Source organism: Triturus cristatus, chromosome 6 (genome assembly GCF_964204655.1).
Source record: "Triturus cristatus chromosome 6, aTriCri1.1, whole genome shotgun sequence".
NCBI classification, from domain to species: Eukaryota; Metazoa; Chordata; class Amphibia; order Caudata; family Salamandridae; genus Triturus; species Triturus cristatus.
This window is the reverse complement of record NC_140589.1, coordinates 1,754,603,739-1,754,616,720: the sequence shown is the minus strand read 5'-3', so window position 1 is coordinate 1,754,616,720 and position 12,982 is coordinate 1,754,603,739. Positions and strand designations below refer to the sequence as shown.

The window sequence follows — 12,982 nt, the reverse complement described above, 5'->3', positions numbered from 1 at the left end:
AACTCTTAGCTTACCCCTAAGTACTCAGCAAATACTAATCCACCGCACTACTCCTTCCCAGCCAATGTCATTGAGAATAGCATCAGCAGAAAAGTCTCTGAGCATTTAGAATGCCACAAATTCCTGCATAACTCGCGGTCAGCATTCAGAAACAACCACAGCACTGATGACATTCACACCATCCTTGACCATGGACAGACCGCTGCCCTCACCTTCCTTGATGTTTACGCCACATTCAACACCATCTCTCACCACACACTCATTGCCAGACTACACCCAGCGGGTATACAAAGACCAGCAGTCAAATGGATAGCGTCCTTCCTCTCTGGAAGAACACAATAAATCTGGTTCACATCAGAACCCAAGGTCCGCATATGCAGAATCACACATGGATCATCACTCAACCCCACACTTTTCAACATGTACATGACTCCTCTGGCTAATATCATCTAGGCCTGGGCGGTAAATTCCGTTCCGCTCGCGGAATTTGCGGAATTTCGGTAATTTCGCGTTCCGCGGAGAATGCAAAATTGCCCAAAATTCTGCTTTCCGCGACTTCGCGAAATTTTTTCTTGTTCACGTTCTCAAAATGCGTGTTCGCAAGATATTCCTCCCCGAGCACGCAAACAGCAACTGTGAACAGGAAAAAGGCATCGCGAACAAGCAATTCCGCGTGTTCGCGGAATTTCTGCATGTTCGCGGAGATATTTTACCATTTCGCGGAGATTTGCGTAACGCGATTACGCAAATTCCGCCCACCCCTAATATCATCAGATCCCACAATATCAACATAATCTCTTACGCTGATGACACCCAGCTAATTTTTCCCTCCCACGTGGCACCATCACCACTAAGACAAACTTCAAACAAAGCATGACCAGAGTTGCCAATTGAATGAGAAAAACAGCCTCAAGCTCAACATCAACAAAACTGAAGTGATGAACTCTGGGAATAACTTCTCACCTATTTACTTCACCTGTCTCAACTGACCACACTAGGAACCTAGGCCTAATCCTGGACACCAGCTTCTCAATGAAGTCCAAGGTCAAAACAGTCACCTCCACATGCTTCCACATCCTACGTATCTTCAAGTGGCTCCCACTGGACACTAATCGTACCATCACACAGGCCCTAATCACAAGCAAATAGGACTCAAGGTCCCAACTCATCTTCTTCACAGACGTCAAATCTTCCAAAATGCCACTGCCCTGCCAGACTCATCCTCGACCTCCTGCACTGAAACCACCCCACTCATTAGAGAGCTCAACTGGCTTTCCATCCAGAACCGCTGCCAGTTCAGACTTCTCAAGTATGCATTCAAGTCACTACACAACACAGGACCCACATACCTCAATCAACGACTTCACTTCCTTCAACCCAGAAGGCATCTTTTCTCTGCATCACTCTCACTTGGACACACATCCCACATCCACAGAAGGAGAACTGAAGGTCAATCATTCTCCTACTAAGCCACCAAGTCCTAGAATGACCTCCCGCAACATATCAGGGTCTCCTCCTCACTGCTTGAATTGTAGCTGAAGACCTGGCTTTTCAGTTAGTCTTCTCAGTGGCGTCACCAGGGGGGTGCGGGGGGTGCGGACCGCACCGGGTGACACCATCGCATGGGATGACACCATGGTCCGTGTCGACAATAATCTTAGCCGGCGGCCGGGTAAGGTTCGACAGACAGTAATATTATTTTGCATTTTGGTGTCATGGAGTCCGTGACACCAAAATGCTAAATAATATTACTGTCTGTCAAACCTTACCCGGCCGCCGGCCAAGATTATTGTCCAATTAGGCTACGACGTGGGCGTCCAGACGACATTCGAAACGTCACTCACGTGACGTGGCTCCCGGACCCGCCATTTTCATCACTGCCCATGGGGTTTTGCAGCGCCAGGTGCACACTTGTCTTCCTCTGCAACCTGCAGCTGGTAAGTGGCACCCAGTGGCATAGCTAGGGTGGGGCGGTGGGGTGGGGGCGGTCCGCCCCAGGCGGCACTATTGTGGGGGAGGACAAAGGCATTTAGATAAGACTCGGCTTGCTTTCGTGGACGTTCGAAGACGGGCAGAGATGGAATAGGACTCGGGCAATGTCCTCTTCTTTTTTTGTGCTGGCAGCTGTCCCCACCTCTCTTCCTATTATTCCCTCTCTTTCTGTCTTGCTCCTCACTTACTGAAAACTGTGACTTGAAGAAACGGTTCACAACCTATCTTTCCTTCTTTCATTTAGTTGCTTCCCTGTGAAATGGATCCAAAAAAGAAAAACACTCTTGCGAGAAATGCCCTTTTTCTGACATTTTTCTATTCCAAAGTGCAGTGGGATGGAGAGAAATAGGTTTTAAATATGAAAAATAAATACATAACTAAATAAAGCAAGACAGAGTTGTTGCAAAGTGGCCAGATTGGTTTTATTTACATCCAAATAAATCAGCATTACTTTACAGAGTTTGCCAGTGAAGCGCTACTTTTGTTTTCTCGTCTTTCTTTGAACAGCATTGTTGTTTCCAGGTGGTAAAGTGTACCATTCCTGGAGGTACTGCAATACCTGGTTGATGGGTGGATTGGAAAACAAAATATGTACCATGGCTCTGTGTTTATGGATGTGGTCTTTTTAAACCATACTGCTTACGTTTTGTAAGGATATAAGCAATGGACTTTGAAACGGTTCCCTTCAGGGCCCTCTAGTCATGTCCTTAACTTTTCAGGTAAAACCACTCGCTGATTTCTGAATAGTGTGTGAGAGATCGTTAAGGTAACCATGTTGTTTCTGCTTACATTTCACATGCTTTACTTAATCTCGCATTCCCTATGAGTGGTTGCTTTTACTTTATTTTTTAGGCAGGATATTACTCTCATCAAGTGCATAATTTGAATTGAGCCACATCCAAGTGTTTATAGCGGGCACAATTAGGTTATAGCTGAAGGCAGTGCGAGTTTCTCTCAGTGGGGAAGTATGGTGTTCAGTGGGGGAGAGGATGTAGCACTATGGCCAGAGCTGTCGAATTTGGAACTGGGGAACCGGGTTTAGCCTTCATGACCAGTCCACCAGACCACTCTACTGAGGGAGCACATTCCCATGCTAGACCTTAGAAGGCCCCACTAGACCTTGAAGTGAATTGAAAAGGCTCTTATATAGCGCATTGCTACTCGAAAGCATCCCAGCGCTCAGGAAAGATAACCAGAGGATAATAGAGGAACCATTAGCTAATCTGAGATCTCTAATTTCTCGGGAAGAGCCATGTTTTTAGCTTCTTCCGGAACACAAGAAGACTGGGCTCTTGGCGAAAAGATAAAGAAAGAGAATTCCACAATTTGGATACATTCAGTGAAAAAAGACGGCCACCGGAGCAGGATCTATTGATTCTTGGAGTCACTGCAAGATTCTGGTCGTTAGAGCGAAGATTTAGAGAGGGCTTGTAGGGCATTACCATGTTTTCTAAGATGGGAGGACCTTTCCCGTGGATGATTTTATGTGCCATACACAACGACTTAAAATGGACCGCTCTTTCACCGGAAGCCAGTGGAGGGTTTTTAATACGGGTCTGGCTGATATGCGGTGACTGGTGCCCGTAAGTAGCCTTGCCGCCGAATTCTGAACAACCTGAAGTTGTTTAATCGCGGAGACCGGGGCTCCTAAATAGATTGCATTCCCATAATCTATCCTGGATAGAATCAATGACTGTATTAAGATTTTTCTTGCTTTTTCCGGCAATTGTGGAAGGATTTTACGCGTGGATTTCAGGAGCCCAAAGCAGGTGGCAGCTGTTTTTCTAGCCTGAGTTCTAAGCGACAGTTCTACATCGAGCCAGAACCCCAGGCTTTTAATTTCAGACTTAGGGATGGGGCCAGGACCCATGCAAGAGGGCCAGGAAGTAGAGTTGTCAAATATAGCCTGTCGTCCCAACAACATCAACTCTGTCTTTCCACCATTCAGCCTAAGATGGGACTGATCCATCCAGCTTGCGACGGCTTCTAGGCAGTTACACAAATTCAAAGAAGAATGAGCAGTCTGATTCAAAGAGAACACCAGCTGGGTGTCGTCGGCGTAACTCACCAACTGAACCCCAAAAGGAGCCACTATCTCCGCCAGGGGTGCCATATACACGTTAAAAAGTGTGGGGCTGAGGGAGGACCCCTGCGGCACCCCACACTGCAGCGGAACCGGGCAGGAGCAATGATCATCCTCAAACACCTTAAAGAATCTATCCCCAAGGAAGGATTCAAACCACTTGAGGGCCTTACCCGTGACTCCGATGTTACTGAGGCGGGAAATGAGGATACGGTGATTAACCTTAGAAGGCTTGGGGCCCGATTCACAGAACTAACTTAAGACAAAATCCTAAACTTACTACCATTTTGGTATTCACAGAAGGCACTTACTCATTTCGGTATTCACAGAAGGCATTTAGGAGTCCTAAAGTTAGGACTCCTAACTTCTGTGAATACCGAAATGAGTAAGTGCCTTCTGTGAATACCAAAATGAGTAAGTGCCTTCTGTGAATACCAAAATGGTAGTAAGTTTAGGATTTTGTCTTAAGTTAGTTCTGTGAATCGGGCCCTTGATGTCTTAGCACAAGCAGGTGTACCCTAGTGGTGTCAATTGTGGGTTAACCTTGAAGGCCTGTCCACCACAATCCATACAGAAGTTCATCTCCAGTCTTGCGGGCAGGCCTACGAAGCAGCACACCCTAGAGCAACAGTGATCCAGTCGCTAAGACTCTGTCACTGAGGTCACATGAACCTTGAGCAGGTTAGGGCGATGCGAACGGTGTGGCCGCACTGGGTACCTATTTCGGGTGGGTGCGTAGTGTTTGCAAGTATATTATGGTTTTTAAAAAAACTTGCTGCCTCCTTCCTGGCCTCCAGCAATTTTCAGAAACAATAAAAATGTCATGATAACTTTGGTGATTAATGTTCTTCCTAGAGAGAGATCTGAGTTTTGTCTAGTGGAAGGCTTGACTCCTGGAAAGGTAGCACAGAGGGTTAATGTGCCTGCTGAAAAGAACATGTACCATGCAGATCACAAGGTGCACTGCTTTAATGGGGGGACCATGATGAATGGTCATTTAATGTCAGCTGTAGATGATGGATCCATGAACAGTGTCATGTATGTGCATGTTTGCATTGTGCTGAGGGGATTACCAGGTAATGATGGATGTCACATGCAGTTTTTCTGAGTCCCCAGATAGATCATGCAGTCTGTGTGTTCTCTTTTGTACTGCCAGTCACTGGTGTATTCAACTGTGTAGCCTTGGATCGTGTCATGTATGTGCATGTAACTTGCATGATCGAGGTAACTATTAGCTGCGATACTACGTGTCTCTCGGATCTCTTTCAAGTGCTCGCCGTCCTTTTTCCCCAGCAACCCCCCCTCCCCATGGGTGGCAATCTGAGGGATAGCCCTGGGCGCCACAAGCTCTAGCTACGCCTCTGGTGGCACCCCCATTCTTCCCTTCGCTGTGTTTGAAAGTATGCCCTTTGTTTATTGGAAGTTCTTGGGCCGTGCTTTCCGTCTGGGTATCAATCAATCAGACACTTTCCTGTCCACTGTGTGGCAACTCACCATGTATTACTACTAGCCCAGAGGTCTTTCTTTTTGAATCGTTTAGATCTTCTTGCATAGCCTGGCAGGCTGAATCTATTCCCCCCTCCTCTTAGTTGCCCTGGGCCCAGACCATCTGCTTCTTGAGATGGTATAGAATCCTTTCGTGCTGACATTTGGCTTGGGGCTGGACCCTCCCCCTCTACGGCCGTGGATTCAGGACCTCTTGTTACCCTCGGGGTGCCTTTCTTGTGTCAAATATCAGAAAGAGTTTTATACTGGATGATTCTTCTATCTTTGCTTTTTTTTGCTTATGTTGCTTGTGCTATTTTTAATGTTAATTATATATTTGTAATGTTAATAATATTGCCTTCTGAATTCAGGCCAGCCAACATTAAATTGTTGTTACTGCTGCTGTCTCTGTTTGGCAAGGATGTCTGTACCTTTGAGTCATTTTGGTGATGGGTATCTGATGTTTGGGCTTCCGTCAGGGACCCCTCCTCTCTCTGGCTCCCTGGCCTTATTTGGATTTCGGGCTCCTTATCATTTGCAATATTGCTATACTTGTTTCTATGCTTGTTTTGGCACAGCTGGTTAAAGGAGATTTTTCAGGTCTTTAATCATAGATGTGAAAACTTCAGGCAACGTTGCTAGTTTCTCCACTATAATTCTGCAGTGGCAGTCTTTTGGAGAAGCTCTTTTTTTCCAAGTGTTCTAGCGATGGCCAGTGCTATAGTTTGCATAATGTCCATTTGGACCTCCAGCTTATGTGACTGCCAAGTGAGGGTATTAGTGGCTACTAAAAGTGTGACATTAATTGATGACAGCAGGATATCTTGGTTTTTGTGCAAGTCTTGGCTTTTTTCATGCCTGGTCTCCTGGAAATTGTCATGGGACGTCAGATGTGTGTGTGTTAAACTGAGCAGAGTAGCCCCTTGCTATTGCACCTCCAACCACGGCATAGGTCTGTTTCCACTCAGCTCAATACAGCTGTCTCTTGATGTCAAGGGGCTGGTTGGAAAAGTTTCAATTGGGTCCATTAGAACACTCACTGAATCCTTGGTGTGTATTTCTACAGTGATTTCACCGTGTCGAGCCTGTTGTGGGGACCTGGAGCCTGACATCCTTGTAGACGACTAAATGGGTTTGTCGCCCCCTTGACAGGGCACTACTAATGAACCTGAGGTAAGTTCTATCACGCCTGTATGTGAGTGGCACAGGTATCACAACTTCTGACGCTATTCTTGGTGACTGTTTGATACGTTGGAGCCTTTTCATTACTTTGGGGGCATCCAAGTCCATTTCATTACTGATGCTAAGCCCCTCTTCATCGGGGAGGGCTCTCGACCACCTCTCTTTGACGTCCTGTCACTGTCATTATCCGCTATCATAATAGCACTGGAGTCAAATGTTGAACCCCCTTAGATTCCAGCTGGAACTCTCCTATAATATTCGTCCAGGGGTTTTGGCCCCTTTGCACCCTTCTTTGTGCTCCTCTTCACACAAGCTCTAATCGGCTGCTTTCTACTTCCCCCTTTTACCATAGCTGCTGCTCTTCTCTGCAAGAAGACTCTATGAGCTACTTTCCAGCCTGAGGTGAACACGTTGCTTTAACTTGCTGACGGTCACCATCCGGGGTACTTCTTGATGTCCCGAGTGCTTTTCGGAACAGTATCAAGGCGGTTGTCAATAGGACTCATTAGGCACCAGCTTGTTTAATATTTTCTTCCTATTTTCTTCCTGCGCGCCTCATGGCGTGAAGTGACTCAGGTGCAGCATATAATAGGTTTTTCCGCGCTAAAAGCCTAATAGGTGCGTAGTCAACAAAAGTAGCAATTCGCAGTGGCCTCACATACACCTGCACCCCTGTGTCAAAACGAGTGGCACTGCTGCTCAGTGCGTGAGAAGTAATGCACTGAAAAGGAAGAGTCGGAAAGGTGAACACTGGCTCTGCACTTCTGAAAGTAAATAAAAAAGTAGCATTCGTTTTTATCATGTAACTTTCTTTGGTGATGGAAACCAATTGGTGAATAGAGTTACAAGCTCTCAAACAATTTACTTGTGCCCTGTATTATTTATTTGGCAACATTTTTGCCCTCTCGTCTTCCGTGTTAAAGAAAGTTGTTGAGTGATGTCTTGAGCAGAATGATTAGCAATGACACTGTGTCTGGTAAGACAATTGGCATTGTTGTAACCTTTGACGGGTGCAGAGCTACTGTTATTTAAGTAAACTCCAGTCAGGTCCGGTGAGCATGATGCGAAGCGCCACACATTGGAATGGGGCAGGCGTCTCCGCCTCGAAGGAATGCGTCAAAGCCACACTCCACATTTTCCTGCGCGTGGTTAAGACTTTTCTATGTTGGCCAGGAGCAAGGGGAGGAGTTATGAAAGGATGGGTTACACCTCTGCAGTGCTTTAGACTCCGGTGTTGAGTGGGTTTGGAAAGGCCCCAGAAGAAGAAGGACCCCCTCCGTGGGTGCCGCACAGATAAATACATCTCCTCGAGGAGGTCCATCATGGATTCATGGGATAAGTCGTGAGGGGGTGACACCATGAGTTACCCGTACCGGGTGACACCAACCCTAGTGACGCCACTGAGTCTTCTTGCAGGACCATTTAGGCTGCCTGTACTCAGGCCCTGCCTCACCACATGCCTGTACTTACCTACTCAGTGCCTAGATACCTTCCTAGGTGACAAGCAACTCCCTACAAATCCACCTTACATTACATTTTATTCCAAGGTTTTCAAAAAATCTTCATTGTCAGCACAATTATGTTTGGGATGGAGGAACTATCTAGAGGTTAGTTTTTAACTATGTCTTGGATGGCATGTTTCGGCAGATATAATTCAATTTGATGTAGTTTTATGAAAAAGTGAAACCTTGATTTCTCCATTATGCATCTCTTTTAGACTGATGTCATATAAAAAAGATTGATTCATATCATTGATGTCCTAATTACTTATATATTGAATCAGAATCAAATTGGCACTCTCGATGTCTAATGATTAATCTATGTACTGGAGCTATACCTGGAAGAGTGGCATTAATTCTTCCAGGTGTGGGCTTTCGTCCATTTCGTTTCCAAAACTAACCCCTGGTCAGATAAGCATAATTAGGTGCAAATACAAATCTCATGGCTATTCTATATTGATGCAGTATATATTCTTGATTACAGAAAAAATAGGTATTTCCAAATTTGAACCTAGCCATGTTTTATTTAGTTTCAAGAAGGATGGACATTTCTGATAGAAAATAAGGGATGGCTGTGATTCCATTATTATGTTGAATTGAATTATATAATGAGTGGGGGGGCTTAACATGGTTAATTCAATGTAGGGTAATAAGGCAGAATTACCTAATAATGACATGAGATTCTGCATAATTATGCAAGAAGAGTAATTCAGTGTTGAGTGCTATTTCTTTCCACATAAATGTCCACTTGCGTCCCAAATTGGCACAAGAATGCATGTTACATTAAGAAACAGTGCTAAAAGCAACAGACTATAAACAGCGAGCGTGGGCAGTCCCTTGCACTTGCTAAATGTGCTCTTGGGGAAAGGGTTTCCCTCAACTTTCTCCTTGCATTTAACGCTATCTTCTTAGTGCAACATGCCCCCTTGCATCAAAAATTGGAGAATGCATTTTGCGCTAAGAAACAATGCAAAATGTGCTAGTGGGTAGGAATTTCCCCCAACTTACTCCTGGTATTTAGCAATACTTTCTTAGTGCTAAACCCCCTTTCGTACAAAATGAAACGATAAAAGGATGCATTTTGCGCTAAGAAACAGCACTAAATGCAGCAGAACACAAACACGAACAGGGAGGCCGTCTTTTCTCTTACAATGCTGCCAAGCTCTGGAGTTCCCTATCCATAAGGAATCTAACCACCTTGGGTTCCGGAAACAACTTAAAACCTGGCTATTCCCATAAAGCCTCCCCCCCTCTATCATCCGCTGCAGCGCTGGGATGCTTCCGGGTAGCCATGCGCTATATAAAAGCATCTTTCATTTCATTCATTTCATTCATTTCATTCATTTCACGAGTGGCTGCTCAAGCTAACTAAATCTGCTCTCACTGTAAAAATTACTCAGATTAAGCCGGCACAATTGAAATTCCGCTAGGACCAAATAATGAGTTGTCACCCAAATATACTGACAGCCAGTCCTCCTTAATCAGTAAACCTTCCAGTTTATTAAATACATACAAAGGTATCAATAGAACATTGTGCAAGCAGGATTCTCCCACGAGTAGCTAATGAGCTACTAGTCGCTCTCCAACTGCCCGTAAGAAGCTCTCCTGTACGCACCCCAACCGATTAAATAAGAACTTTTTTCTAGGATAAATTAATGTATGTATGGCAAAATTTAGTTTTAAAGAAAAAAATGTGTATATTTTCACAACTGATGTTTTGAGAAAAAAAGGCAGAATTTCCAAAATATATTTCAAGCTGATCTGTGAGTGACATTACTGCTGGAAACCCTTTCTGATACACAGAGGTGACTTCTGCTAGTAATTTTGCATATAGAGGCCACTAATGTAAACTTGTCTGATGTAGTTTCAATTACAACACTAAAATTTTAGTAGCTCACAATGTTTCTAATTGAACACAAGTAGCTCTTATTACACAAAAGGTTGGAGACCTCTGGTGTAAAGTAAAATAGTTGACACCAGTCCACCACGGACTTTCTGATTGCGTGGAGAGAGAAGGGGTGAGGGGCCGGAGCTTGGCACTCATACTTCCGGGGGCTTACATTAAAGCCGCATTAAGCAGCGGCTGACACGGTGTTTTTCCAGCACCCGTAAGCAGCGTGATTTTTTCCCTTTCAATTTTAAACATTTTAATGATTTTAATGTTTTTTAAACAGGATTCGAAATCCGTATTTGCCATTGTACGTGCACCAACTCACCTCTAATCTTCGTGTCGCTGCCTTCCCCACTCTGCTCTCCGGTCCACCACGGACCTTCCAATTGCATGGAGAGAGCAAATGGGAGGGGGTGGAGCTTGACACTCATACTTCCGGGGGCTTACATTAAAGCTGCATGGCAGCGCAGACATGCAGCGGGCATGCTGCTGGCGCGCCGAGGGTGCGCCAAAGAGTTGCCTGTCTGCACCCGACCAGGGCTAGAGGCCACAACCCCTGCCTCTCGTGCCTTAGGAAATACTGCCCACACCAATACCTACTCCTCCTTTCAACTTCTTAAGTTAAGGAGTCTGTGCGAAGATAATTGTCGACACTTCATGTGCCCTTTGAATGGCAATTAATTCTCACTGCACTCAGTGTCCCTTTAGACTGTACTCCACTCCGAAGAGAACACCTAACTCACAGCCACCTTTTGCTCATAAAATGTTTTTGCTCAGTTGTAGATCATTACCAAAATACTCCATTGAACTCAAGATATTTTTAGAGGATGAACAACCAGATGTCTTAATCTTAACAGAAACCTGGCTCCATAAGGAGTCTGAACCTGACTTAATCCAAACCCTCCCCCCCGGTGAAAATATTATGAGGAAAGATTGTGAGATTAGGAAAGGGGGAGATATTGCCATCATTTTCAAAAACACCTTCAAATGTCGTGTTATACCTAATCTTGTTAGAGGCCGCGAAAATCTATTTTTCTCTATCCCACTCTGCCACTCAGACTTTCTCAGTGTTTCGGGGTTTCTTATCTATTGCTGTCCAGGTGTTTGTGGACAATTCTCTAACACTCTCCCTGAAATATCGGCCACTCTAGTAAGTTCCTCCCCTAACTTTCCTCTTCTGGGGGATTTCAATTTACACTTTGACGACCCAAACAATGCAGATGCCTCAAATCTTTCCCTAGATCTAGCAGCCATTCAACTCTCACAAAAAGTGAAAGGCCCTCCACACAAGAAAGGCCATACCTTAGAGCCTGTCTTCTCCAAAAATGATCAGCTGTCAGTCGGCGAACCTCTTCCCATGCCTTGGTCTGATCACTTTTTAATTCCCATTTTACTGAAGTCGCAATATCAACCCACCACCACTGATTCTAGTAAAAGGAGAGACCGTCCTTGGTCCAAGCTTTCTGTAGATTCCTGGGCCACTGCTCTTGGAAATTCTAAACCCAAACTTGACACCAGCCCTGTTGTAGCCATGGAAAGTTTTAATCACTGGATAGAGTTCTTACTCGACACACTTATCCCCGTTACTTCTAGTTACAAAAAAGTAAGAGAGAGAATGTCACCATGGTACTCACCTAAAGTCCAATCACTAAAACGAGTCTGCAAAAGACTGGAGAGCAAATGGAAGACAGACTACAATGAACAAAGTAAACTAATATATAGTGAATCTATAAAACTTTATCGTCTGGAAATAAAGAAGGCTCAAGCACTTTACTACAAAGAAAAAATTTACTCTGCAGCCAACACTACCCGGGAAATTTTCCGCATCGCAAAGAATCTCTTAGAGCTTCCTTCCTCAGACTCAAAACAAATTGTCTCAGCTGCCCGCTGCAATGAACTTGCCGAATTTTTCTGCGGAAAATCCAAGACATCTACAATACATTCCCTTGCTTCACACGCCCCACCAACCCACCTTCAGCGGAGGAGTTTCCTCTCTCCAATAAGCAGGTACTGGATGAATTTCCTGCCATAAACTTGGATACTTTATTGGAAATCTTTTCCCAATTAAAATCTGGATCCCATCTTGACCCAGCATCCCTACACTTTTTACGCAAAGTCAAAGAAGGAGCGCTTCCAGTTATACTAGAGGTGATAAATCAATCTATTTCTTCTGCCATAGTCCCAACCCCTTGGAAACATGCCATGGTGAAGGCCATGTTCAAACAGACTAGCCTAAACCCTGACGCTCTGGGTAACTACCGCGCTATCTCCTTGCTCCCTGGGATCTGTAAGATCCTAGAGAAATATGTCAACACGATCCTCTCCAATTTCCTAGAAACCCACAAACTTCTACACCACTCACAGACAGGGTTCTGTCCTCAACATGGAACTGAAACTGCTCTGTTGACAGTGGTTGAAGAATCCAAGAGAATTCTTGACCAGGGAGGAGCAGTAGCCATCATCTTTCTTGACCTAGCTCTGCATTTGACATGGTCAATTTTGATATCCTCTTAAGCAGACTTAGCATCGTTGAAGTTTCTGGTGGAGCTATTACCTGGCTTAGGTCTTACCTAGATGGTAGATCATTGCAGGTGATTCTGTATCTATGAGCCTCTCTCTCAGTTGCGTAGTGCCTCAGGGCTCCTCCCTGAGATCTACACTTTTCAATGTTTATATGAAACCACTCGCAGACATTGTTCTGCCATTCAAGATCAAAATCATCACATATGCTGATGATACACAGTTGGCGGTTGCTCTCAACCAGCATCAGAACACTCCAACTGACCTTGAAGTTTGCCTAGAGAGAGTGGCATCATGGATGAACCACTGCTGTCTTAAACTTAATGGTGG

At 44.8% G+C, this 12,982-nt stretch overlaps 1 long non-coding RNA gene across 1 annotated transcript in view; it reads right to left on the bottom strand.

Moving 5' to 3' along the window:
• Positions 1 to 10,517, bottom strand: part of LOC146821930 (uncharacterized) — a 57,757-nt gene extending 47,240 nt beyond the window's left edge. The window contains exon 1 of the long non-coding RNA XR_014962789.1: positions 10,458 to 10,517. This is a non-coding gene — a long non-coding RNA (uncharacterized LOC146821930). The remainder of the gene's footprint in view (positions 1 to 10,457) is intronic.
• Between the last annotated feature and the right edge of the window lie 2,465 nt (positions 10,518 to 12,982).